General features: G+C 40.6%; 1 long non-coding RNA gene across 2 annotated transcripts in view; it reads left to right on the top strand.

Annotated features, from left to right (window-relative positions):
• LOC113256305 (uncharacterized) overlaps positions 1-23,919 on the top strand; it is a 44,737-nt gene extending 20,818 nt beyond the window's left edge. The window contains exon 4 of one of the 2 annotated variants that reach the window (XR_008960765.1): positions 23,678-23,919. This is a non-coding gene — a long non-coding RNA (uncharacterized LOC113256305). Of the gene's footprint in view, positions 1-19,623; positions 23,615-23,677 lie in introns of those variants that run through there. The other variant, XR_003316641.3, reaches the window with a different exon arrangement.
• The last annotated feature ends 625 nt before the right edge of the window (positions 23,920-24,544 follow it).

Raw genomic sequence — 24,544 nt, 5'->3', positions numbered from 1 at the left:
CTGAGGTGGTAGTTTGTCTCTTTTTCTAAAAATCGTAGCAGTGGACAGGTTGCAGAGAGAGAAGCTAGTTCATCCACCAAGAAAGATGCATCTGGAGAGATTCCAAAAATATTCTCTCTGTCACACCTAACTTGTCTATAAGATTCAGTTTCCTCAGCCAAATATGGAGAAAATAATAGCTGGACCCACCCTCCAGGGATGAAGAGCTCTGTCTCGCTCCTGAAATCCTTCTGGATAAAAACTCTAGGAGGTGGAATTTTATAGATCTCTATTTAATAGAGGGTTTGCCTCAGGAAGTCTATGCTGGCACACAATTCTTCCTACCAGATTAGCCAGCATGTGACACGTACACACACATACACACACACACAGAGAACCATTTTCCACTTGTCCCCTCCCTCTCTTTGGAAATGTCCTTCAATCTGTGTTAGGCTCAAACAGCAATATTAAAATTTCAATATAGTTACAAGTCTAGTGAGTTGACTTTTCTTAAATTATTCAAAAACCTTAAAAACACAACTTACAAAAACCTTTACGAGACAATTATTCATTCAATAAATATTTTGTGAGCATCTACTATGTGAAAAGTATTGTGTTGGGTCTTGGATGCATCAGTGGTCAAAACCAACCCAAAAACCCCAAACAAAGGAGGCAGGAGGAAACTTTTGGAGATGAGGTAGGAGTTTATGGCGCTGATTGTGGCAATGGTTTCACAGGTGTATACTTACCTCCAAATACATCAAGTTGTATACATTAAATTACCTACAATTTTTTGTATGTCAATCATCCATCAATATAGCCCTTATATTTGACAAGAAGGGAAAAGGGTGAGAAAAAGGGAGGCAGATAAGCAATATACTTACAGTATCCACATATATAAATAAATAATATTGTACTTTAGGAGCAAACAAGTAGATTAATAGGAAAAATGGAACACAAATTATTATAATGATTAAAGCAGTTACTGTCTTACCCTCACTTAGCGTATTAAAGACTCACTTATTTATATTTCCCAATTGATTTATACCTTCTAGTGTTAAAGTAACCTTTAACCAATGGGGAAAGAAATATTGTCTCAGACCAGCAAACGCTGCAGTTTGCAGGTTATGATCAATCAATCCTTAATCAGGACCTGGGCCCTGGGTGAAATTTCCAGAGTGATTCAGACTTAATCCAGTGACTATTTCTGCCACCCCTGTGTGCCCCCCTCCTCTTTCAAGCATCAAAGGGCACTTATCATGTCAGTGGGCCTTTTCAAGACCACATCTTTTTTTTTTTTTCTTTCACATCTTTCAAACAGTTTTGGTTCCTGGCAATCTGTCATGTTTTTCTGAAATGATACGTTCTTAAAGGTTTACTTGGCTTGCAAGACACACTGTTGTCCTTTCATTATTATATATAATTTTGGAATGATTTGTTAGCATTATGATCAACTTATGACCCCTCGTTAGCATCTCTTGATAATTAGTCCAATCATCCAAGAGGTTTTGTTTCCTAGAAGATGAGAGATTGTGTTTACAGTGGATAATGTGGTGAATCTATCTTCTTTCAACCCTCAATTTCTACACATGTATTCCTACACTGCTGGTCACAGTCTTTCTTATGCTTGGTATACTTCTTACTTTTTCAGAACTCCTGGGATTACTCATAATTCTCTTTACCTTGCCTACATGCAGGAAAAGTATATATCTATGTTTAATAAAGGACCATATAGCCAATAAAAGAAACAGAACACTCACATATGTTAATACCACCATTCTCTAAAATTAATAAAAATTAAGCATATCTATTATGTTCAATCTTCTTTCACATCACAATGTCTTTTATGAACTTCATCTTTTCCCATTTTGATTATCATTATGGATTCATGGAATCAAGAACTGAACTTGTTTATGAATAATTATTTTTTATGCTGAAATGGTTTTAAGTTGGACAATGGAAATCCCTCAAAGCTGACTCCATTGTCAGCATTACTTCAGGTATTTTTAAGCTGCTCTGCATTCAGACAAGAGTAAAAGGTCCACCTAGTCTTTAAAGAGTTCGGGTTCCTTTTAGTGGAGAGTTAAAAAAGAACGAAGTCCCAGACATTACAGAGCACATTTGACATTTTATATCTCAACCTCTTTAGTGATAGAACATGTTAGGAGTACACATGTATATTTTTAGTTTAGCTTTGATTTCCTAAATTCATTTTATTTTTTTCTGAAGTATTTCTTTCTAGAACACTCTTGAATCCAGAATGAGACAGAACCCTTCACAAGGGGTACAGACCAGTATTATCCCCCATTTCTACCCTCCAGCTGAAGCTAGAACTCAAATCCTTCTTCTGCCACTTTTTTTTTTAAAGATTTTATTTATTTATTTATTTGACAGAGATAGAGACAGCCAGCGAGAGAGGGAACACAAGCAGGGGGAGTGGGAGAGGACGAAGCAGGCTCCCAGCGGAGGAGCCTGATGTGGGGCTTGATCCCATAACGCCGGGATCACGCCCTGAGCTGAAGGAAGACGCTTAACCGCTGTGCCACCCAGGCGCCCCTCTTCTGCCACTTTTACTCTTATCTTTCAGCTTGGAAATTGGGGAAAGTTTCACACACACACAAAATAACATCTGAGCCAAGTCTTGAAGAACCAGAGAATTTACCGGCAGACCAGTGGTACGGGATGGGGTGGGAATGAGATATAAAAGGTACTTCAGATAAAACTGAGCATATAAATAGGTACATCATGTGCCGAGAGCCAGAGGCACCAAAGGGACTTGGAGTAGAATGATAGGAGGAGAAGACAGTGAGAAGAGATGAATGCAACATGGTATGTTTGGTGAGTGTATGAGAGATCTTAGTGTAGTTTCATTTTTATCCAATGGGTGATCGTAGTACAAAAGTAACTAGGTGGTTTTAAGAAATGCCCTGGAAAACTAGCAAGATATATTTATAATTAATTCAAAAAAGTTACTTATGTATACTATCAACCTTCTTTCAGTGTGAAAAGAGTTCTTCTAGAAGGAGGTTAAAGAAGGAAAATTTTATGTATGTAACTTTTAACAAACCCCTGATATTTTTATAAGCTGAAGTTGATGAGTCAATTCTAATGGAGATATCATCTCATTATATCATGTATTACTTATCCATCTCCTTCACCCACAGAAGGGATCAGACATTGTGCCATTGTGGTAGGCAGAATTCTAAAATGGCCCCCATGATCTATCTATGCCCCTGGTGTTACATGCATGATTCCGTTACATCTTTGATTAGGTTAGATTATATGGCAAGAGTGAAAGGATTTTGCAGATGTAATTAGATCCCAGATTCGTTGACAAATATCAAAAAGGAGATGATCCTGAGTGAACCTGACTTAATCAGTTGGAAGCCCTTTAAAAGGATTCTGAACTTCAATGAGGTCACAAAGAGATTCTCTTCCTGGCTTTGAAGAAGCTGCTATAATAAGTTCTACAACTACAAGGAAATGAATTCTGCCGACAATTATACAAGCTGGAAAAAGAATCTGAAACTCAGATGAGACCCCTGACCTGGCCAATACCTTGACTACACGTATTGTGATACCCTAAGGAAAGATTCAGCTAAACCAAATCTGGACGCCTGACCCACGGAAACTGTGAGATAATAAGTATATATTGTTGTAAGTTTCAAAATTTCTAGTAATTTGTTATGAAGCAATAGAAAACTAATATACCTATAGAATGGTAAAGAAAATCACAATAGAATCAATACTTACCTATTAAAATAGGCGGTGTGGTTATGGTTAAAGGCTACATGGGTCCATATCCCAACACTATCACCTACTTGCTATGCAATTTGGGCATCTTTCTTCATGCTTCCATGCCTTAATGTCCTCATCGTGAAAGAAGGATAAAAGATAGGGCTTAACCTCATAGGCTCATTTTGAGGATTAAAGGACTTAATTTATGCAAAGTCCCTATAAGGGCACCTGCCATGCAATAAGCACACTGTAAAACATTAGCTACCTTCATATGATGCTTTTCTACTAATAATCAATGGATCTAGATATATCAAAGGCTTTCTGCATATGCCCCCCTTTAACAAATAAGAGTATCATCCTATAATAAACATTCAAGGCATTTGATAAAAAGATCAAATTTATTACTGTGTTGATGAGTTTCCATAGTCAATTTCAGTCAGAAAAAAAGTTTAATAAAGAATAAAATAATATAAGAAAACATGGTCTCAATTTTAAACTACAAAAATAGCTGGAGGAGGCCTTACCATATCTGGAACTCATTATGCTCCCCTAAGATTTGGAGATCAGTCACAGTTCCAAAGTAATCACTAAAACACATGAACAGCTGCTAAATTCTTGTGTTATAATTGCTGTGTATTATTTCCAAGGAATTGTACAATGCAAATATTCCACATCTATACAATAAAATTGAAGGAAAATACTTTGGAAAAGTTATTTACCTATGGTAGGTAGAAAGTAGAAAGGTAGGTAGGTGGGTAGGTAGGTAGGTAGGTGGATGGATGGATGGATGGATGGGTGGAAGGAAGGAAGGGAGGAAATAGATGACCTGGAATCCTGATCATGAGAAGATACATCTTGAATTCCCTGGATCAAATGGACTGAATTTTAGAGAAAATATCAAAAATGTCAGCAGATTAACACAATAGAAGTTAATTTCTTGCTCATAAAATGGTTTAAAGTGAGATCGGTAGGGAAATTCCTCTCCGTGCAATCATTCAGTAACTGAGACTCCATCTTGTAGGCTCCTTCATACCCTATGGTTTCATTGTTATTTGCTTCCACCTGACAGAAGGAGAGAGAGCATGAGGGAGCACATGTGGGAAGTTGTAACGGACCAGACTGAAAGTAGAATGAATTTTCCCTTTGCTGTCATTCTATTAAGGACAACACGGCCATACCTAACTGCAAAGGAGGAAGGAAAATATAGTGTGGTCTTGTGCCAGTAGGAAGGATTTCAGTGAACAGAAAGCAGTCTCTGCCATAAGCACACATGCAATTTGGATGTGCAGCTGCTCCGTGGTTGAAAATTTACAGGAGAAAATATAACCTTTGAGTCAAAATAATCTAGTTTTCAGGGGCGCATGGGTGGTTCAGTCGGTTAAACGTTAAGACTCTTGATTTCAGCTCAGGTCATGATCTCAGGGTCCTGAGACTGAGTCCCTTGTCAGGTGTGGTGCTCAGTGGGGTGTCTGCTTAGGATTCTCTCTCTCCCTCTGCCTCCGCCCCACCCCCACCCTTCCATGCATACATACTCTCTTTAAAAAAAAAAATCTAGTTTCCCAAACTTAGCCACCTGACAGTTGTCTGATCTTAGGCAAAATGATTTCCCTTCTCTGTGCCTTAATCTTATCAGTTCTTCATCTTTTAAATGAGGATTTGAAAATCCTACAGTTTAAGATTCTTATGAGATTGAAATGAGATACTATGTTTAAATTCATTAGAATAATGATTGGCATTTATTATTATCAATAGTCATAAATGTTTAATTCTAACTGTATTGTTGGTTTGGAAAGACAAAGAAGCAAGATGTTCTATTATTTGAGCTAAGAAATCAAATGTACAGAATCAAAATATATTATTCCAACTGAATTACTGGACTGAGAAGGTTTTAAAAGATAGAATCTTCACACAATAGTAGTTCATTTCTTGCTCTTGTAAAAGTTCCTGGGCAAGTGTTCACATCAGCAAGCATCTTCCATGCAGTCGTTCGGAAATCCAGGCTTTGTCCATCCAGGGCTTGCCCAATCCCTAGGGCTTTATCTTCATTCTATCCAATGTGTAGAGATACACTCCGGAAGCAATATGTGATGTGGTTTGAGCTAACTAAGAATTAGGTGTTTCAACATTAGCATATTTGAAGCTCACAGAGAGAAAAATTACTCTAATTTAAAAATAAAATGAAAGCAACCTTAAAATATTAAGGAATTGAAAATGTGGTAATGTAGCTCTAGAGCTAAGATTCATAATAATCTCATTATCACACACTTCGATTCAGGTTGTTTGAGATATTTTTAGATTTAACTTTTGCCACATATAAATGTATACCACCATACCTAAGGAACTCCATGAACACTCAGGTCCGGAATTGGATGTGAGCTATGCACGGCTTATCATCTGAAGCAAGTAACAGTATCACTGATAAGCTGAATTATCTCTAATTGAAAGGATTAATTTACAGAGTGGTTCTGAAGTCTCGATTACTGTGAGGATGCTGTCTAATCAATGCAGTAATTTATCAAAAGCAGAGAACAGCCCTTGTTCAGCATGTCTCAAAGTTGAGTTATGTACGGACTTCTTTTACAGAAAACTAATTTTCACTAAGCCCCAAGTATATATCCATGGTCTTCTGCTCTTCAGATTCCAGTTGGAAGAATACATTCTTCATCAAAATAACTAAGAGCAAAATGTGGCCCTGCATGCCTCATCTTCTTGGTTTCTCCATCATATTCCAACCTCCCTGATTTCAAATCCCACTCCCTGTACCCCCTTGGCACACTCACACACCTTTTGTGCTGTCCTCTCTAATAAGCTTCTTGACACACATCCCCCTCCATCTGATTGCCTTGGTTCTACCCAAGTTTACCTCTTAGGCCTTGTTCTAGTTTAATGAACTCTTTTTATTTTTTTTAAAGATTTTATTTATTTATTTGACAGAGAGAGAGACACAGCTAGCGAGAGAGGGAACACAAGCAGGGGGAGTAGAAGAGGAAGAAGCAGGATCCCAGCGGAACAGGGAGCCTGATGCAGGGCTCTATCCCAGGACCCTGGGATCGTGCCCTGGGCCGAAGGCAGACACTTAACAACTGAGACACCCAGGCGCCCCTCTAGTTTGATGAACTCTTGCTGACCTGACAAACCTATCAGAATCTGTGCCTTCCACCCCATGTGCTTCATTCATAATATGGTAGTCAATGTTCTCACTTCACTAGGTTTCTCTGCTTCTGAGTGCTTACCTTGGCTGGACCAAATATTAGGGAAGAGGGAGGAAGGACATTTGGGGTACTGTCCATGTGCTGAGCCTCATGGCATCATTTCATTTATTACCCTGTTGTCCTTGGGGAATTACTGGAGCACTTCAGCTTCCTTTCCACCTCTGCAAAGTGGGGATGGTAACAGTCTCCTAGGCTAAGATAACAGCCACTGTTTATTTAGGTTCTTACTATGTGCCTGGTTCTCTGTCAAACGTTGAATGTATTATCTAATTTAATCCTTATACCACCCCTGGGAGGTAGGTTCTTAGTATCATGCCCACATTTTTAGATAAAGAAATTGAGGCAGCTCAGTCAGTTTGGGGAAAGCCCTTGGAGCCTGAGAGTTTCCAGGTGATATCAACCCAGTTCATTTACCTGCTTCCTGAAGTACAGTAACAACAGAAACTGTTATGACTAGAGGCCCATTTACAATAAATACCATAGTCTCACTGTGTGCTCACTTGAGCAGCACTTCTGTGGTGGTTCTTTGCCACACCAGCCCACATTACCAAAAGTCAAGCAACACAAACTTAAATTTGACCTAGTTTAATCAAAATGTGGGTTGTGGTTCAATTATTTGACAATTGGTTACTAAGAATTTAAAGTGTCTAACCACCACTATAAATGTAGTCTTTCTCTTGTGGTCTCTCTCAGAAACTAAGCTTATCATTTCTCACTGCCACATATACCCTGTAACTCTTCCCAAATAACCTGAAAATGCAGAGAGAGCTGCCTCCCCACAGAGCCCATATTTCAAGGTGTGGAATTAAAGAGGCATCATAGGATAGACCTTGAGATGACATTCCAGCTAGTCAACAAGTCCCAAATGTTAGCCCTTACATTTATTGTCTGCAGTGGACTGGTGGTAGCATTAGAGACTTGATTTTCCTCAATAATAGTCTCTACTATTTACTTCCCACTTAAGGAGTTGACAGACTCAAGTGCAGAGGAGACAGACTGAACTCAGGAGTGCTGGTGTCAAAAGGACGGTAAGACCACAGCCAGCTGACACCCACTGGCTGTGGTTCCCTCCACTACCAGTACCATGGGCTGAAGTGAGAGGATCACAGCTGGCCCAACTTTGTGGGAGCCAAGACTCATCTCTGCCCTGCTGGCCACACCCCTGCTTAGTCTATAAAACAGGAGATGTTTTGAATAATAGACAAGGATTATACACCAGATTTCAATGCAAGAGTGAGCTGTTGCTTTCCTATTTCCTGTTTGGGTCACAGGCCTCCTTCAGCTACTCTGGAATGTTAGAACTAGCAATCTGTTTTGAGTTTGGAAAGGTCTGATGTTCCTTTATGTGGGGGTGTTCATTTATCAGAAAAAAAAAAAAAAAAAAAGCCAGCCTCCTGCTGTCAGCAGTGTAGTGTGGAAATGTAGCACATCCTACTCTGACATTTCTTTTCTGCCTCCTGAGCCCCAGTCGCTAGATTGTGGTTTCCAGGTTGTTTTGCTTTTTATTTCTTTCTAATTGGCTTTACTCTTCATGCCAAGTGTCTTAAGTCACATTAATTAAATTCGTAATATTTCTGAAGTACCAGGGAATGCGGGTATCAGCCTCCTGCCAGGATGGACAGATGGATTTACAAATGCTTTGCCTTGTGTGAAGCACTTTTGCTGATTCTCCTGGAGTGGTGGATTTTGATAGTGTTGCCCCTTACCTCCACGGCTCCCATTCCCTAATCTCCAAGGGTCAAATCCACTGCCACCTACTTACCTCTCAGGGAAAGCTTGAGACTTATCCAGACTTCCCCGATTTCTCTTTTCCAACCCTTGCAACAGTGACTATCCTGGGAGTACCTGACATACAAGGCTTTGAGCTTCAACTCTGGTCATGTCCCCCTGGCAATTACCTCTACCTAGGACCCTAAGCAGTTTGTATGACCACTAAAGGTGTGAGAGAAATTGATATTTTTGGAAACGTGAGATGTTGAAGGTCAATGCTTGTTTTAAAAACACTCATACACGTTTTTCTGTGTCTGTGTCAGTCTTCTCAATCAAATAACATTGCTTGGCTCATTTAGCAAGTATTTATCACCTGCCTTCTTTGGATGCATCACCACCATAAGAGAATAAAAAGAATGCAAAGCAACAATGGCCAAGGCACTTGACATATCTTAATGCTTCCCTACTCATTACTATTTGTATTCCCATTTTACAAAGGAGGAAACTGAGGCCAGGAGAGGTAAAGATCTTTGCCCAGGGTCACACAGGACTGTCTGGCTCCAGAGTCCACACCATAACCACCATGCTAGGTTGTCTCCAGAATCTCCCAAAGTAGCACACTCTTGATTCTAGAGCTAGGCATCAGTCTTGAATCCTTGCCTTTTGTTCAACCCTGGTGAACTATATAGAATGACCGAGAAGGAAACATATTGCCCCTAGCTCCCCTTAAAGCCCTGATCCAAAAAACAAACAAGCCACAGGCCTCCTGCTTCCTCCTTTCAGTGCCATACTCTCAGGCTCTGTTGTCGGGGTGCCCTGCTCTGTCTTAGCCCTGGCACCAGCCAGCACCAGCCCTACATCTGGCCCAAACCAGCTCCCCAAAGGATCTCTTCACCCCTCAGGAGACTTCACCCCTTCTATTTATCTATTATTTACAACCCTCAGGCCCCTAAACAGCATGCACCTACACCATCCCCTTCCTAGCCTCAGGACAGAAGTGGGGCAGAGCAAGAGAAGACAATGGAAGGCATAAGCCTGGTCTTCCTAGACTGCTATCAATGACGATTTCACCACACAGAGGATTTTCATTCTAATGTCTCCACTGTAAGTCTTCAATGGTTCTTTTCTTCACCTATCCTGGAGGAGGTTGGAATTAGGGAGAATGAAAGACCAACAGTGATCCTCTGAGAACAGCTTGAGGTTTTAAGCCACTTAGGAGTATCTACATTCTTAAAAGAAAAATAAGTACAAGAAAAACAATCTATAATAAGTGAGAAAGATTTTAAATTTCTGAGATAGAAGAGTTCCAGGTGCTTTGCAAAAGCAGGGTTGATCATAGGAGTGGGCTGCTATGGTGTAGAGATGGGAGCCATCAGGAACCACAGGGCTAGGTGACTTAACCTCATGCATAATGAAACATCCAGGTCAGTGGACAGAGCTGGGATGGAAGGTCCTTCATGAGACAACATCAAGGTCCTCTGCATTCAGAGGAGTCACCTTAAGTTCAGTACATGACAGCCATTAGACAGGCAGAGGAACGATATAGATGTAGATGTGTCCGTCTCAACAGGAAAGATTATTGGGGGGTGGAAGAGGCTATGCTAAACCAAGGAAATGCCGCCTCCACTTCTCCCTAAAATAAAGGGAACAGAAGGAAGGGGAAGAACATGTGTAACTATCTTCCTCCAGAAAGCATTTCAAGGTAAGTTGTGTCAAAGCCATGAACCTAACCTGGGCCTGTGGTTTGAGGAGGTGGAAAGTTTAGATTCCCCCAACTGGTGTAACTTCTACGAACCCCATCAAACTCAACAAGCATATGTTTATATATCACTAACAATATCAATTATTATCACTTCATGTGCATAATATAATTCCAGCCTATGGGTAGTTTAATTAGGGAAAGACAACTACTGGCACACAGCACAGGGTAAAAGACTTTGCCACCAAGTACAGAAGGAAAACAGCACACAAAAAGAACAATGAAACCTTTGCTCTTTTTATGGTAGGACTCAGTTGGGTTAAAACTTCCTGAGGTATAGGGAAGAAACATGCAGTGGCAAAAGAGGGATGTGAAATGGCATGGGACAGAGCAGTGCAAACAAAATGGGAAGGTGCAATCAAAGGAGAAAACAACAGAACTGGAACAACCAAGCACTACTCATGACAGCTCAGCCTCAACGCTGCACAGACATGTTAAGCATTTGCCTGTGATTTATTAGAAAGCCGTGGACAGCTAACTAAAATGGTTGTCCTATTTTATTGGATTAGGTGGTAGCACATATTTTTAGCACTTAGACAAACATTTCTATGCAATTGAGGTCTGAGAATCAGGGTTCAAGTTCTGGAATTTTAGGGAAACAACGTCCCCGCATGTGTTGGTGGAGGTGGCAGCTGCCAAGCAAAGCACCACAGAGTCAGGGCTATCCTGCCTTCCTTGGGCAGCAGTGCACAAAGTAAGCAATGTTCTTGACCTCAGGAATTCTCAGTCTTTAACAGACGAATGTGCAATAGGACACTACGAGAGGGAAGTACAGTAGGTAACATGCCACAAATATATTTAACCTTTGAATTTCTTTATTTTTCACGCCAATCTATTAACATCTACAATAGTGTTCTGTTGAATCCAGTTTGAAATACAGTAAGCTCATGATGATTGATTTTACATACTGACTTTGCTGGCCACAGTGCCCAAATATTTAGTCAAACATTACTCTGGATGTTTTTGTGAGGATGTGTGGAAGAGATTTTGTTTAAATCAGTAGACTTTGAATAAAACAGATGGACTCCATAGTGAAGGTGGGCCTCACACAATCAATTGAAGACCTGGATAGAACAAAAGCCTTACCTCCCCTCGGCAATAAGGACTTCTGCCAGTGGACTGCCCTTTAGATTTCACCTGACGTGCTGGTTCTTTCTGGTTTGCCAGCAGACTGCCTTTGCATCGAACTGCAACCTTTCCCTGAGTCTCCAGTTTGCCAACCTTTCCCCAGATTTTCAACTCACAAAGCCTCCACAATCACATGATCCAATTTCTTAAAATGAATCTATATCTAATTTCTGTATCTACACTTCCTATTGGTTCTGTTTCTCTGGAGAACGCTGACTCACATACTAAATTACTGTAAATTTGGAAAATAGAATGGAGTCTATTTCCAAGTAGTCAGATTAACTGTTATTCATGGCACAAAGAGCAAGAGGAACATACATATTTCTAATGCACCATACAAGCAGATTTTGAGATAAAGGGCAGCTAAAAACCCAGGCACTGAGACCAAGTATGAAATATGTCAGAACAAAGTGAATCTTAAAAGCAAAAGCACCAATATAAGAACTAAGGGATCAAAACATCAATTGAAAAAAATCCTGGACACTTACTGAGGTCTTATCTAAGGCAAGACAGACAGACATAAAGCTTTTAGCTGACATGCAGGCAGAGGCTTCAACTCAGGCTGGCTTACGTGTTCATGCTCCAAAAGCAAAGCCACAGAAGGAGGGAAGTGGAGTCACATGCTCTGCATGATAAAGGCACAGCCAGGGAAAAACTGAAGAAAAGCTGAAGCATAGAATTGGTGTCAAGTTTGGGAGGGAAAGGCCCAAGACAAGGTCCCAGAGTCCTTACTAATCTCACCCACCGTGAGGCAAGGAGCCAGGAGCAAGTCATCCCTCCCTTGTGGGCAAAGGCTTCACCTTCTTCTCACATATGTTATTTTGAAGCCTCTAGAGTTATTGTAGCTTCTATGAGCAATTTCTAAGCATCCACACCACAATTCTCCTGTGCTTATGGTCCGCCTATACCCTGACACACTGACTATATTTATTTGATTTCAGTACTCTGTGGTCTCCTAAACAGATTTGATGTTTATAATAAAAACACAAGGACATATATTTAAAAAGAGTGAAATACAAAAGTCAACAAATAAAGGAGAAAGGGAAGATTATATTCTTTTTGAAGAGAAAACCCATAGAAAGAATAGCTAAATTTGAAATTCAATTTAATAAGCATTTACTACAGACTTCTCTCCAAGTCTAATTTCTTCACCAGCACTTCACAGAGGTTAGAAAGCCTGCCATTCACCTTCTTTTTTTTTTTTTTTTTAAGATTTTATTTATTTATTTGACAGAGACAGCCAGCAAGAGAGGGAACACAAGCAGGGGAGTGGGAGAGGAAGAAGCAGGCTCCTAGTGGAGGAGCCTGACGTGGGGCTCGATCCCAGAACGCTGGGATCACGCCCTGAGCCGAAGGCAGACACTTAATGACTGCGCCACCCAGGCGCCCCTACCATTTACCTTCTATGACCTTGGGCCCAGTACTCTCTATGACTGTGTCTCTATCTATAAAATAGAGGTAAGAGGGGGGAGAAAATAAAACTTTCCCAGAAATTAGCACAGCTTCGAATTACTGCTTTCTTCCATTGCTAATCTAGTGAAAGTTCCTAAAAGAAAAGTCTAAGAGAAGGCCATTATTTATTGTGCACCTACTATATGTTAGCATTCTACAAACTAGCTCATTTAATCACAAAAGCTTGTGAGAAAACTTTTTTTTTTTAAGATTTATTTATTTTTGAGAGAGAGATTGAGAGAGAGCACAAGTGGTAGGGGCAGAGGAAGAAGGAGAGAAAATCTCAAGCAGACTCCCTCCTGAGCACGGAGATGCGGGGCTCGATCTCACAACCCTGAGATCAGGACCTGAGCTAAAACCAAGAGTCTGTCATTCAATGGACTGCGCCACCCAGGGGCCCCAGAAAACTTTTATTAATATATGGATGAAATGAAGTCTTAGAGATCTTAGAACTTACATCAGAAGCTGCAAGTGACCTAAAATCTGCTCTCTCGTGAAGCATAGCATGGAGTGATGCTCCATAGAGCAGGATCCACAGGTCAACCTGCCTTAGAATCATTCAAAATGCTTGTCCCTAGATTATCACTGACACCTACTTCATTTCATTCTCTTGATAGTAGCAGAATTTCAATTTCTTGATGGTAGTGGTTTAAATAAGTACCCACTGCCATGATTCTTCTGCACACTCAAGAGCCATTGGTTTTATTGGTCAGGAGCATGGACTCTGAAATTAGGCCTGGTCCTGATTTTGCTCTGTTCTAGATATATGACCTTGGGCATATTACTTAACCTTTCTGAGATTTTTTACCTTATCTAAAACATGGAGATAATAGAAGCCCATAAGTTTACTGCAATGAGAGATGCCTGGGTGGCTCAGTTAGTTAAGCAACTGCCTTCAGCTCAGCTTGTGATCCTGGGGTCCTGGGATCGAGCCCCATGTTGGGCTCCCTGCTCAGAGGGAGTCTGCTTCTCCTTCTCTTTCTCTGCCCGTCCCACCACCTTATGCTTGTTCTCTCTCTCTCCCCCCCCAAATAAATAAATAAAATCTTTTCAAAAAAAAGGTTACTGCAATGATTAAATAGCAAATGCTTAGTGCCTAGTTCAAGATTTGGAACATGGTAATTATTATTTCCTTCACATAACATTAACTTGATTTCCTTTCTGCTTCCTCATTCAACTTCAGGATTCACTAGCTTTGATTTCTTCCCCATCACTTAACTGAAACAAGCCAAGTGAACAATACCAGTGGTCTCCTTGCTAAATGCAGTGACCTCTTTTCCAATCTCATGCAGCTTTAAATACATTTGTCCATCACTTATTCATTAAAACTGTATTGTGCATCTGTTCTGGGCCAAACATCGGGCCAGGTAGAACGTATACAATGATGAATACAGCAGGTGCAATATCTACCTTCATAGACCTTTCAAGCCTATGCTAGGAACACTGATTTCAATAAGTAATCATATGGTGCTATAAAAGAAGAACAGCTTGTCCTAAAAGAAAATAACAGAAAGGATATTTTGTCAAAGAGGGTCAGGGAAGGTCTGAAACCTGAGAAGGAACCAGGTATGAAAATAATAGTTCTCAGGGCGCCTGGGTGGCTCAGTCAGTTAAGCATCAACTCTTGATTTCGGCTCAGGTCATGATCTCAGGGTCCTGAGATGGAGCCCCATGTATGGCTCCACACTGGGCATGGAGCCTGCTTAAGATTCTCTTTCTCCCTCTCCCTCTGCCCCTCCCTCCTGCATGCTCTCTCTCTAAAAACAAACAAACAAATAAATAAATAAATAAATAAATAAATAAATAAATAAAAGTCCTCACAGAAGGAACAGCAGCATGTGGAAAGACCCTTAGGTAGAAAAGAGCTTGTCGCATTGAAGGAAGTAAGAGAACATCCATGTGGCTGGACAAGAGGAAGGACAACAGGAAATAAACTGGGAGAACAGGAATGGGCTCAGCCATGCAGAGCCTTGTAAACTGTCATGAAGGTGTGGGCTGAATCCCTAGGGCAACTTGGGTACATTGGAAGACTTTGAGCCAGAGGATGATATAATCACTGTGGCTGTGATGTGGATGGATTAGACGGGGGACAGAAGAGAAGATGAAAGAACAGTTGGTTTGGATAGCTTGGATTTGGGTGCTGAAAGTGGAGGTGGATACACAAATGGGAGAATTCAGGTTAAATTTTCAGTGGAAAACTGACAAAATCTGGAGATGAACTGATTGTGGAAAATAAAAAAGGAAGAGGTGTCATGAACTATTCTGAAGCTCAAGGTTGAGCAACTAGTGGAATAACAGAGCCATTTACCAAGAAGAGGCATGAAATTCCCCCTGGGGGAAGTGCCAGGATCTGTACATTTGTAGAAATCTCCCTCGTGATTCTGATGGCCAACCTTGTTGAGAAGAGGCAACCTAGAGAGGTGGTATAGGGAATAGCAGTCAAGTTTAATGGCTAACAATCATATCTTTCTTTGGAGGTGGTTTGCCTTGTTCAAGTCTTGTCACTTCCCAGCTATATTACTGGGCAAGTTGGTTTCTTCATCTGTAAAATGAAAATAATAATAGAACCTGCCTCATAGGTGCCATAAAGGTGGTCATCTTATAAAACATTTGGAACATTTTGAAGCTACCATTTTTAGATCAGTTGAATAAACCAGGTGCTTTCACATCTCCAAGGTCCTGGCCTGCCCTTTGCTTGATGGATTCATCTCTTTTTCCATGTGATGATTTCCTATATTCTTCATGGATAGCTTTTCTTGACTACTCCTCCTACCACCACTGACCCCAGCCAATCATCTAGGCCATTTCTCCTGCTTGCATGATCATAGAACTTAACACATCATATTAGAGTTATACTCATTTGTTTTCTGAATAAGACTTAGGACTCCTGGAAGTAGCTGGCCTTATCTTATACAAATTTATACCCACAGAAATTAGTCTGATGTCATGGCTCTAAGCCCAGAATGAGTATGTTGGATTTAAATGAATTTCGCTAAATTAAAAACAGGATACTCTTAGGGAATGCATCTCACAAACAAAGTCTCTTGTTTAATTATATGGTATCATATGGATGTAGACACAGCAAGTTACACCCAAGGGATATAAAAAATTCACCCTAAATGTCTATTTAGGCCCAACCTTAAGCCTAAACCAGTCATGCCAAACATAACACCTTTCTTATCTACCTCTCACCTCCGCTTTGTTCTTCCTGAGCAATGTGGGGCCCATGCCTTTCTGTGGAACAGAAGAAGGGGGAAGGGGGGTGTGGAGGAAGACAAACTCCTACAACTTTACAAAACTTTCCTTCACCCCTTAATGAGGGAAAGAAGGTAGAGAGAGAGCTGCTAGTGCATGTGCTGGAACAAGCACACTCAGGCCGCTTTGAGTCCCTCCTTACCATGTGGCCTGGTGTAGACAGTCCAAACATCAGTAGGCAGATACCAATATTAATATTGTAGCAAACCACCCTGGAACAACCTTCATAGTAGGACCCGTGGTTTTTACCATGCTCTTCTATGGAAGCACAACTTGGTCTCCTTTATGCTAATGCTTCTAGAGTCTTCAAACCCCAGAAAATACTGGTTGTACATTTTAAACCAAAATAATTTTAGAATTTGGTCTCTCTCATGCTAAGGTTGCTAAAGCCTTCAATCCCCAGAAAGTATGCAGGAGGTACTAGTCATGCATTTTAAACCACAATAATTTGATAAAGAGTTTGAATTCCTAAGGGAAAAGATGAAAGAACGTTTCACTCTACCCTTTAATGTCAAGGCAAATGGGCAGAGCAGGAGGAAGTTTGACATGTACAAGCAGACAGATTTTGGAGCCAAACAGACCTTGTGCAAATCCTGATTCATTCACTTTTTAGTTCTGTGCTTATTAGAGTTGTTAATATTAATACTAATAGTAATAGTAATACTAACACTTATATATGTTTATCACATCACACACTGTTTTATATGCTTTATATACATTGACTTAATCTTAAGAGAAATAAAACCCACAAGGAAGACAAAACTATCATATTTTCCAGTGAAGGAAACTGAGGCACAGAAAAGTTTAGTAACTGGTACAAGCTAGTTAGCAGAGCCAGGATTCAAACCCAGGCAGTGTAGCTCTAAACCCACGTAGTCTGCCTTCAGATACCTATGCCTATATTCACTGCATTCCCCTGCCCCCATGTGCCTCAGGAGCACATCACCAGACTCTCAGAATCTGAGTTTCCTTGTCTGTATAAGTGGGTCTAATGAGGCTGACCTCAGTGAGGCCTGAAGAAGACAATGGAAATAGAACCCCAGACACCAAAGGGGCTCCCGTACTAGGTCAAGTGCCTTTAATTTCCAACTTGCTCATAACATGCTATCAGAATTCTGGGTAAATTCTAATAAAATTGTAATAAAAGTCAGAATCTAGAGGGCCTATGGACAGCAAACGTAATGGCAGGAATGGACAAATTAGAGGTCTTAAATTTCAAGTTTCCCAAAATTCAAACTGATTCAGAAGGCAGTCAGTCTCTGAAGTCAACTATCTCAATACTTCTAAACAAACTGTGGCTTTTACTGACAGAAGTCCCCCAACAGGTAATGACCAACAAAAGTAAGAGTCCTAAGCTTGGAAAACCCAGAGGGAAACCAATTATTTAGAGCTGGAAGGGCTGGTTCGAAAGTCCTTGAAACATGATCAAGTCCAGGAAGAGAAGAGGAAAGGCCAATGCTGTGAGAGGAATTTGCATGATCAAAGGCACTGAGGTGTGAGAACTCCCTTCACACAGGGTTAGCAAGGGAGTGGGCTCTGAACAACAGCAAGAGCAGGGAGGCCTGGGAAGAAGCTCTGGCAGGCCTTGAATGTCACCTGATGGAATGCAGGCTTGACTATGTGTGCCACAAAAGCCATCAGGGGTTTTTTAAAGGAAAGGACATTCTCAGACCTGTGCTTTAGCAAGCCAATTTGTGCAGTGTTGTGTGTGGATTAAAGAGAACAGCATTTAAAAAAAAAATTTTTTAATAAAGTGAAGGCATTAGTATCAGGGAGACCGATTTTGAGGGAGAGAGTATAAGGGAACATTTGATTTTCTTTTTCACTAATATAATAAAATACACATCAAAATATACCAATATAATAAAATCTTAAGAGAGAAGGACCAAAAGTTATTTGTCACTGGACTAAAAATAGAAATACAGTGTTACAACCACTAAAGAAGACCAAACTAAAAAATTGTAGTTGTTTGCAAACTGCCACATAAAATTTCAGATGTGCAAAGAAATGCGATTGTAGAATTACGCACATATTTCCACCAGATAACGGAATCTGGACAAAATATGTGAAGTAAGCAGAGAAGTAAACAAAATGTTCAAAGCTCAAGAAGTGCCTTACTTTTCACCAAGAAGGGCGAACGTTGTTTTCTTTGAAATCGGCTTTCATATGCCCTTGAAGAGAAGCTGATAGAGTGTTGTGGAAAACTCGACTTCTGAGATCACAATGAAAACTGCAACTCAACACGAGCAAACTGGTATTATGTCAGAGCGACAAGTTCCTGAACTTTCGACCCACACACCCAAAAAAGCGGAGTGAGAGAATATTTAAGAAGAGCCAAGTGAGAGCAGTAGAAAAGAGCATACCACTTCCCCACCAGCCACATTTGACCTGGGGGGATGGGCGCTGGGTGACTGAATGTGGCTGTCCACAGTGGCCAGTGATCCCCCCACAGAATCCCAAACTAAACACCATTTCTTCAAGGTCCCTCCTTTTAAGTTGCAAGTCCCCTATTAAATATCTTTCCCCATTTTCATCATCCTCAATACTTGTATGGGTAATTAGTCTAAGTGTTTTTCTCAAACATGGCTTTTTAACTCTTCTTTAAATATTTTATGCATGCATACCCTATTTCCTCAATTTAACTGCAAACAGTTTTCAAATGGGAATATTTGGGTATCTTTCTGTAATTTATTATCATGGCTTACATGGCATGTAAAAATTCAAACAACAAAACAAAGGCCATAATAATAGCTAAGAACTTTTGAATGCTAACCATGTGCTCAGCATTGTTGCCAGAGCTGCACAGGTATTAACTCATTTAATTACATTAACTATTACAACAAGTACATGAGGTAGCTACTGTCACTGCCCCCAGTTTACACCTGAAAAAAACTGAGGCATGGGAAGGTTATTTATCTTTACCATACTCATATAGCCAATACGTGTATGATCTCAGGCAGGCTGACACCAGAACTGTGCTCCAATGTACCCTTCAATATTCTTTTCCTTGAATTCAAATTCCAAAAGGAAAACAGAAAAAAATGAAAATCAGAGGCCCTAGCTAGGAACTATAGACACGATTGTATCAGGAAAGGTTTGGTTTTTTTAAAAAGTGGGTTTTTAAAAAACAATCTTCCTATGATCTCTGCAAGATTTTGTGACCCATCCTAGTACAGGGTCATCTTTGACCTCAACATCAAGGGCAACATGGCTTCCTGGACCTCTGCCTCCACGACAATGCCTTTATCCTAATATGCTGTCACTTGCTGGGATCTGAAGATAAATGTGAATATAGTAGATACGGTGGTGGTAAATAGAAGAAGCATCCCAAATAGGAAACATACCCATTCCTTACTGAAACAGTGACCTCTTCCCTCACTTTCTGGTTAGCTAATAGCCATGATTGGCCAGTGAGAAGAGGGAGGAGGAAGGACTTCAATGACCCCAGAAGATTTCAGAGCAGAGAAGAGAGCGGCATTAGCCTGACACTGTTCTTTGGTACCAAGTCCCCCTGTCAACCACTGCAGTAAGTACTCATCTGCCTTTGGATCCTGTTAGCCCACACAGCAAACCCCACTGGAAAGTAGGGCTGAGTGTTGTAGGTATTGTCTTCATTCTGTCCTGGTCCTTTGAGACTTTGTGTTTCTATCAGGTTTACTCATTGTGTTTCCACTTTGACTTCTCCAATATTGAAGATATACTGGCTTCTCTCCAGCTCTCAGGTCTCAGAACACTTTCTTCTTTAGTTCTATACCTATGATCAGTTGTTGCTGGCTTGGCCAGCCACCCATATTCTCATAAAAGGAGAGTTTCACAATAGGTAATATCACATCAGAGTACAAACTCTAGAACAAACTGCACCTTTACTCATTCTTAGCCTTATACCCATCACTTACCCTTGTGTATCATGCACAAGGCTTATTCTGGGCATAAGTGGGGGTAGGGAGATTGTTATGCATTTGAGGTCCTGTTTGGTAGGCCTTCAGTAATGACATGAAAAAACATCGCATCAGATCATTGTCTGATCTGTTTACAAAGTTTACAAAGATGGCTACAACAATTCTTCCAATTCTTATGTGTGTGCCTCTTTGCAATATAACTTTGTCACCACTCCCATTAAGACATAGAGGCTATTTCCCCCTAGACTATAAGCTGGCCCTGTGACTTCACTTAAGCAGAAGGGGCATCAAATGACTTCAGACCCTTGGCTTTAAAAACCTTTCAGCCTTTGCTCTCGGGCTCTTGCTGCCCTGAGACCACCACATAAGGAATCCTGGGACAGCCTCCATGAGGATAAGGGACCATTCCCAGCCAACAGGTAGACCCAACCTCAAGACATGTGAGAGAGGCCCTCCAGCCTCAGTTGTGCTGCCAGATGACTGCAGCAGAACAGTGACCCCAGGCAGACTAGCAAAAGAATCACCCAGCTGAGTCCTGCCCAAACTGCTACAACACCGCAATTTGCGAGCAGAAAAAAAAATTTTTTTAATTAGCCCTTTTCCCATAGATCCAGCTCCTCCAGTCTATGAAGAGTAGCTATTGTTTACTATGTGTCAGAAACTGTTCCTCACCATCACCTTATGAGGCAGAGCCACCACTATTCTGCTCATTTTATATATAAAAAAGCTGAGGTCCAGTAGATTAAGTCTACTCAAAGTCCCAGAACTAATCATGAGTGAAGAGGTAGGATTTGAATCCAGGCAGGAAGGCTCAAGTCCATGCCCTTAAGAACTACACTATGCCACACTACACTCTCTAGTGGCCCCCAGGTACTTCAAGCCTTACATGTTCAAAACAAAAATCATCGTTCTTCTCTAACAAATCTCCTTTTCTTCATATTCCCTACTTTGATAATGGATTACCATTTACTTACATGCTTAAGGAAACCTCCCCCATGTTTGAGGAGAAACTACATCCTATAGAATCATGCTCTCTCACCCACCTCTCTACTATCACCTTACATCAGGAGACCATGGTCTTTATCTTACACAGTTGCAAGTACGTTTGTTGCTAGCATCCTTATCTGTGATTGGGTGGGTCAGCAATTTTCCTTTTTTCTTTTTCTTTCCCCCAATCCACATCTATATCACTACTGAGAAGAATATACACTCTCAGCGGAACAGCTTACCTTGGGAGGATCAAGATAATTAGCCACAGTGGTATGATTATGATTATGTGTGTAATTGCGTGTTTGCAGGAGGTGTTACTTGAAGACAGGGTAACCAACTCATTCCAGTTTACCCCAGATTTTTCCTAGTTTAGCACTGAATGTCCTGTATCTCAGGAAACTGCTCATTCCCTGATCTACAAACCAGGACAAACGGTCACCTTTCTTGAGGGAGATGTTTAATTAATTGAATGTAGGAGTCTGTACTGATAATCTTGCCTCCAGTGAAGCCAGCTGGAGTTATGGCTTTTCTCTTCTTTTCACGAAATTAACCAGAAAGAGAGGAGATGGTCACACCACCAATTTCATAAACCCTCATTCAGGTCAACATACCAGCAGCTTTTGAAACGGATGACTGTTCTTTCTTAAAATATTTTCTTCACTTGATTTCCACCATTACACTCTCCTGGTTTCTTCTAGCCTTAATTTCTCAATCTCCTTTAATGATTCCTCTCCCACCATCTAATTGTTGGAAAGCCCCAAGTTTCTATGTTTGACCCTATGATTTTCTCTATTGGTATCCATTAGATAGGTGACCTTATCTAGCGAACCCTAAAGTGCAAATCAATTTCACCATAGATATAGAGTCAAAGAAAGATCAAAATGCCACCTCTATTACTGGTTTTTGAAATATTTCTATTGCAGAATATAATTCCAGGCAAAGCTCAATTTTGTTACAACCATTGCATGTGGTGGTCCTTGTCCTTCTGCCTGGAACTCTGTAGAACTATTTCTCCCCTTGAGTCACAGTGTAACTCAACTTGCTAATATTTTGCTGACTATCTCAGTCAATCAGAGGAACATTTGTATAACCACAAGCTTCTCCCAGTGCAAACTGCAACTTGAAAAATTCACAGCCTGGAAGATTAGAAAATTTATACTCTCTGAAGGCAGACATCCCAAAAAGATACAAGAAATTAATGAAACTTGGTTCTTTCTCCCAAACTCACCAATCAAGTTATGTCAATCCTCCTCCTAGGGAAGAGGGACTCCGAAAACAGTGAGAAGTCAGGACTGTTAACACCGATGGAGGTTCCTCATAGGACCATAGAAACTGGGTAATATGTGTTCTCCTTATAGTAAATATCAGGTTTATGCTAATACCTTTCCATTACATCTCCAGCTTCCATCTCTTCCCTGAGTTTGTATATCCACTTGCCTCCTCAGCCTCCCTACTTGGAAATCTAATAGACATTTCAAACTCAACATGTCTAATAGAGAATTTGATATTTCTCCCCACTATCTTCTTTATTTCTGTATTGTTTGCTAGGTTTTCTAGGGTCGTATTGCTGCCACAATGAAATACCACAGGCTGGGAGGCTCAAACAACAAAAAATTTGCTTTCACAGTTTTGGAGATTAGCAGTCTAAGGTGCCAGCATGGTTGATTTCTCCCGAGATTCCTTTCCTTGGCTTGCAAGTGACCACCTTCTTGCTGTGCCCTCACATGCCTTTTCTCTATGTACACACACCCCCCTTGTCTTCCTCCTCTTATAAGGACACAAGCCCTATTGGATTACAGCCCCATTTTTATGCCTTTATTTAACTTTAAATTCCTCCTTTTTAAAGCCCCTGTCTCCAAAGACAGTCACACTGGGATCTGGCTTTCAACACAGAAAGTGGGGTTGAGGAAAGACACAATTCAGCCCATGACTAATCCATCCACAGTTGTCCTCCATTTCAGGAAATGGCACCACCACTGACCAGTTGCTTCAGCCAAAACCTTAGGAATCATGTAGGCTACCAACTTCCCTCACACCCTGCATCCAGCTCATTAGCAAGTATGTCAACTCTACTAACTCCATATCCTACCACCTCCATTACAGACTACAGGTTCAACCATCATCTTATGCCTGCTCTACTGCAATAGTCTCCTAACTGGTTTTATTGCTTCCTTTCTTGCCCTGTCACAGTCCACTTTCCATATATCCACCAGAGGTATCTTTAAAAGTAAGTCAGATATCATTATCTCCCTGATTTGAACACCCAAATGGCTTCTCATTATACTTAGAACAAAACCCAACTGGGGCGCCTGGGTGGCTGAGTTGCTAGGTGTCTGCCTTCGGCTCAGGGCGTGATCCCAGCGTTATGGGATCGGGCCCTGCATCAGGCTTCTCCACTGGGAGCCTGCTTCTTCCTCTCCCACCCCCCCTGCTTGTGTTCCCTCTCTCTCTAATAAATAAATAAAATCTTAAAAAAAAAAAAAAGAACAAAACCCAACTATAGTTTATGACCCACCATCATCCAGCCCTGTTTACCTGTCTGTCTTTATTTGCAGATCTGCATGCACTCTCTAAAAAGAAGAAGAAGTAGAAGAAGAAGAAAAAGAAAGAAATATTATGAAGAACTTTATGCCAATAACGTAACAACTTTAATAAAATGCACATATGTACTGAATAGTATGAGCTTCCATAGCTCATTCAGGATGGAAGAACTAGATTTTGATTAGCCCTGTATCTATTAAGAAGTTAAATCTTTTTTTCTCCTTTTTTTTAAAAAAGGATTTCTTTCTTTTTTTTCTTGTTACTCTAATAAAAAGGCAAAAGTAAAAAAAATTTTTTCAGGGGTACAGATCTGTGATTCATCAGTTTTACATAATACCCATTGCTTATTACAACACATACCCCCCCAATCTACTTTTTAACTGCAATCTGTTAAAGAAGTTGAATGAAAATCCTTTCCACAAAGAAAATTCACTGGTGAACTCTACCAAGCACTTAAGAAAGACAGAACATCTAAACAAACTCTTCTAGAAAACTGAAGAAGAGGAAATACTTTCTAACTCATTTTCTGAGACTAGTATTAGTTGACTACCAAAACCAGGCAAAGATAGTAATGAAAACTAAAGACCAACATCCCCCAGGAGGACAGATGTAAAAACCCTTAGCAAAACTTTAGCAAGTTAAATGTGACAATACAGAAAAAAATACCATAGCTCAGGACCAAGTAGGGCTCATCCCAGAAGTACAGTGCTAGAAGAAGGGCAAGGAGGCTGGTGTGGCTGGACTGAATGAGCTGGGAAGTGGGAAGAAATCTGAGCAGTAAAAGGAAGGAGATCATGAGGTCTGGGCACATGTTCTGACTTAACTGGTTTCAATGACCCTGAACTAAATGAATGGGTAATACTAATGGTGATCACTTGAGA

The sequence above is a fragment of the Ursus arctos genome, unplaced genomic scaffold, assembly GCF_023065955.2.
Source record: "Ursus arctos isolate Adak ecotype North America unplaced genomic scaffold, UrsArc2.0 scaffold_21, whole genome shotgun sequence".
Lineage (NCBI taxonomy): Eukaryota > Metazoa > Chordata > Mammalia > Carnivora > Ursidae > Ursus > Ursus arctos.
The sequence above is the reverse complement of the archived record's forward strand: the minus strand, read 5'-3'. Positions and strand labels throughout refer to the sequence as shown.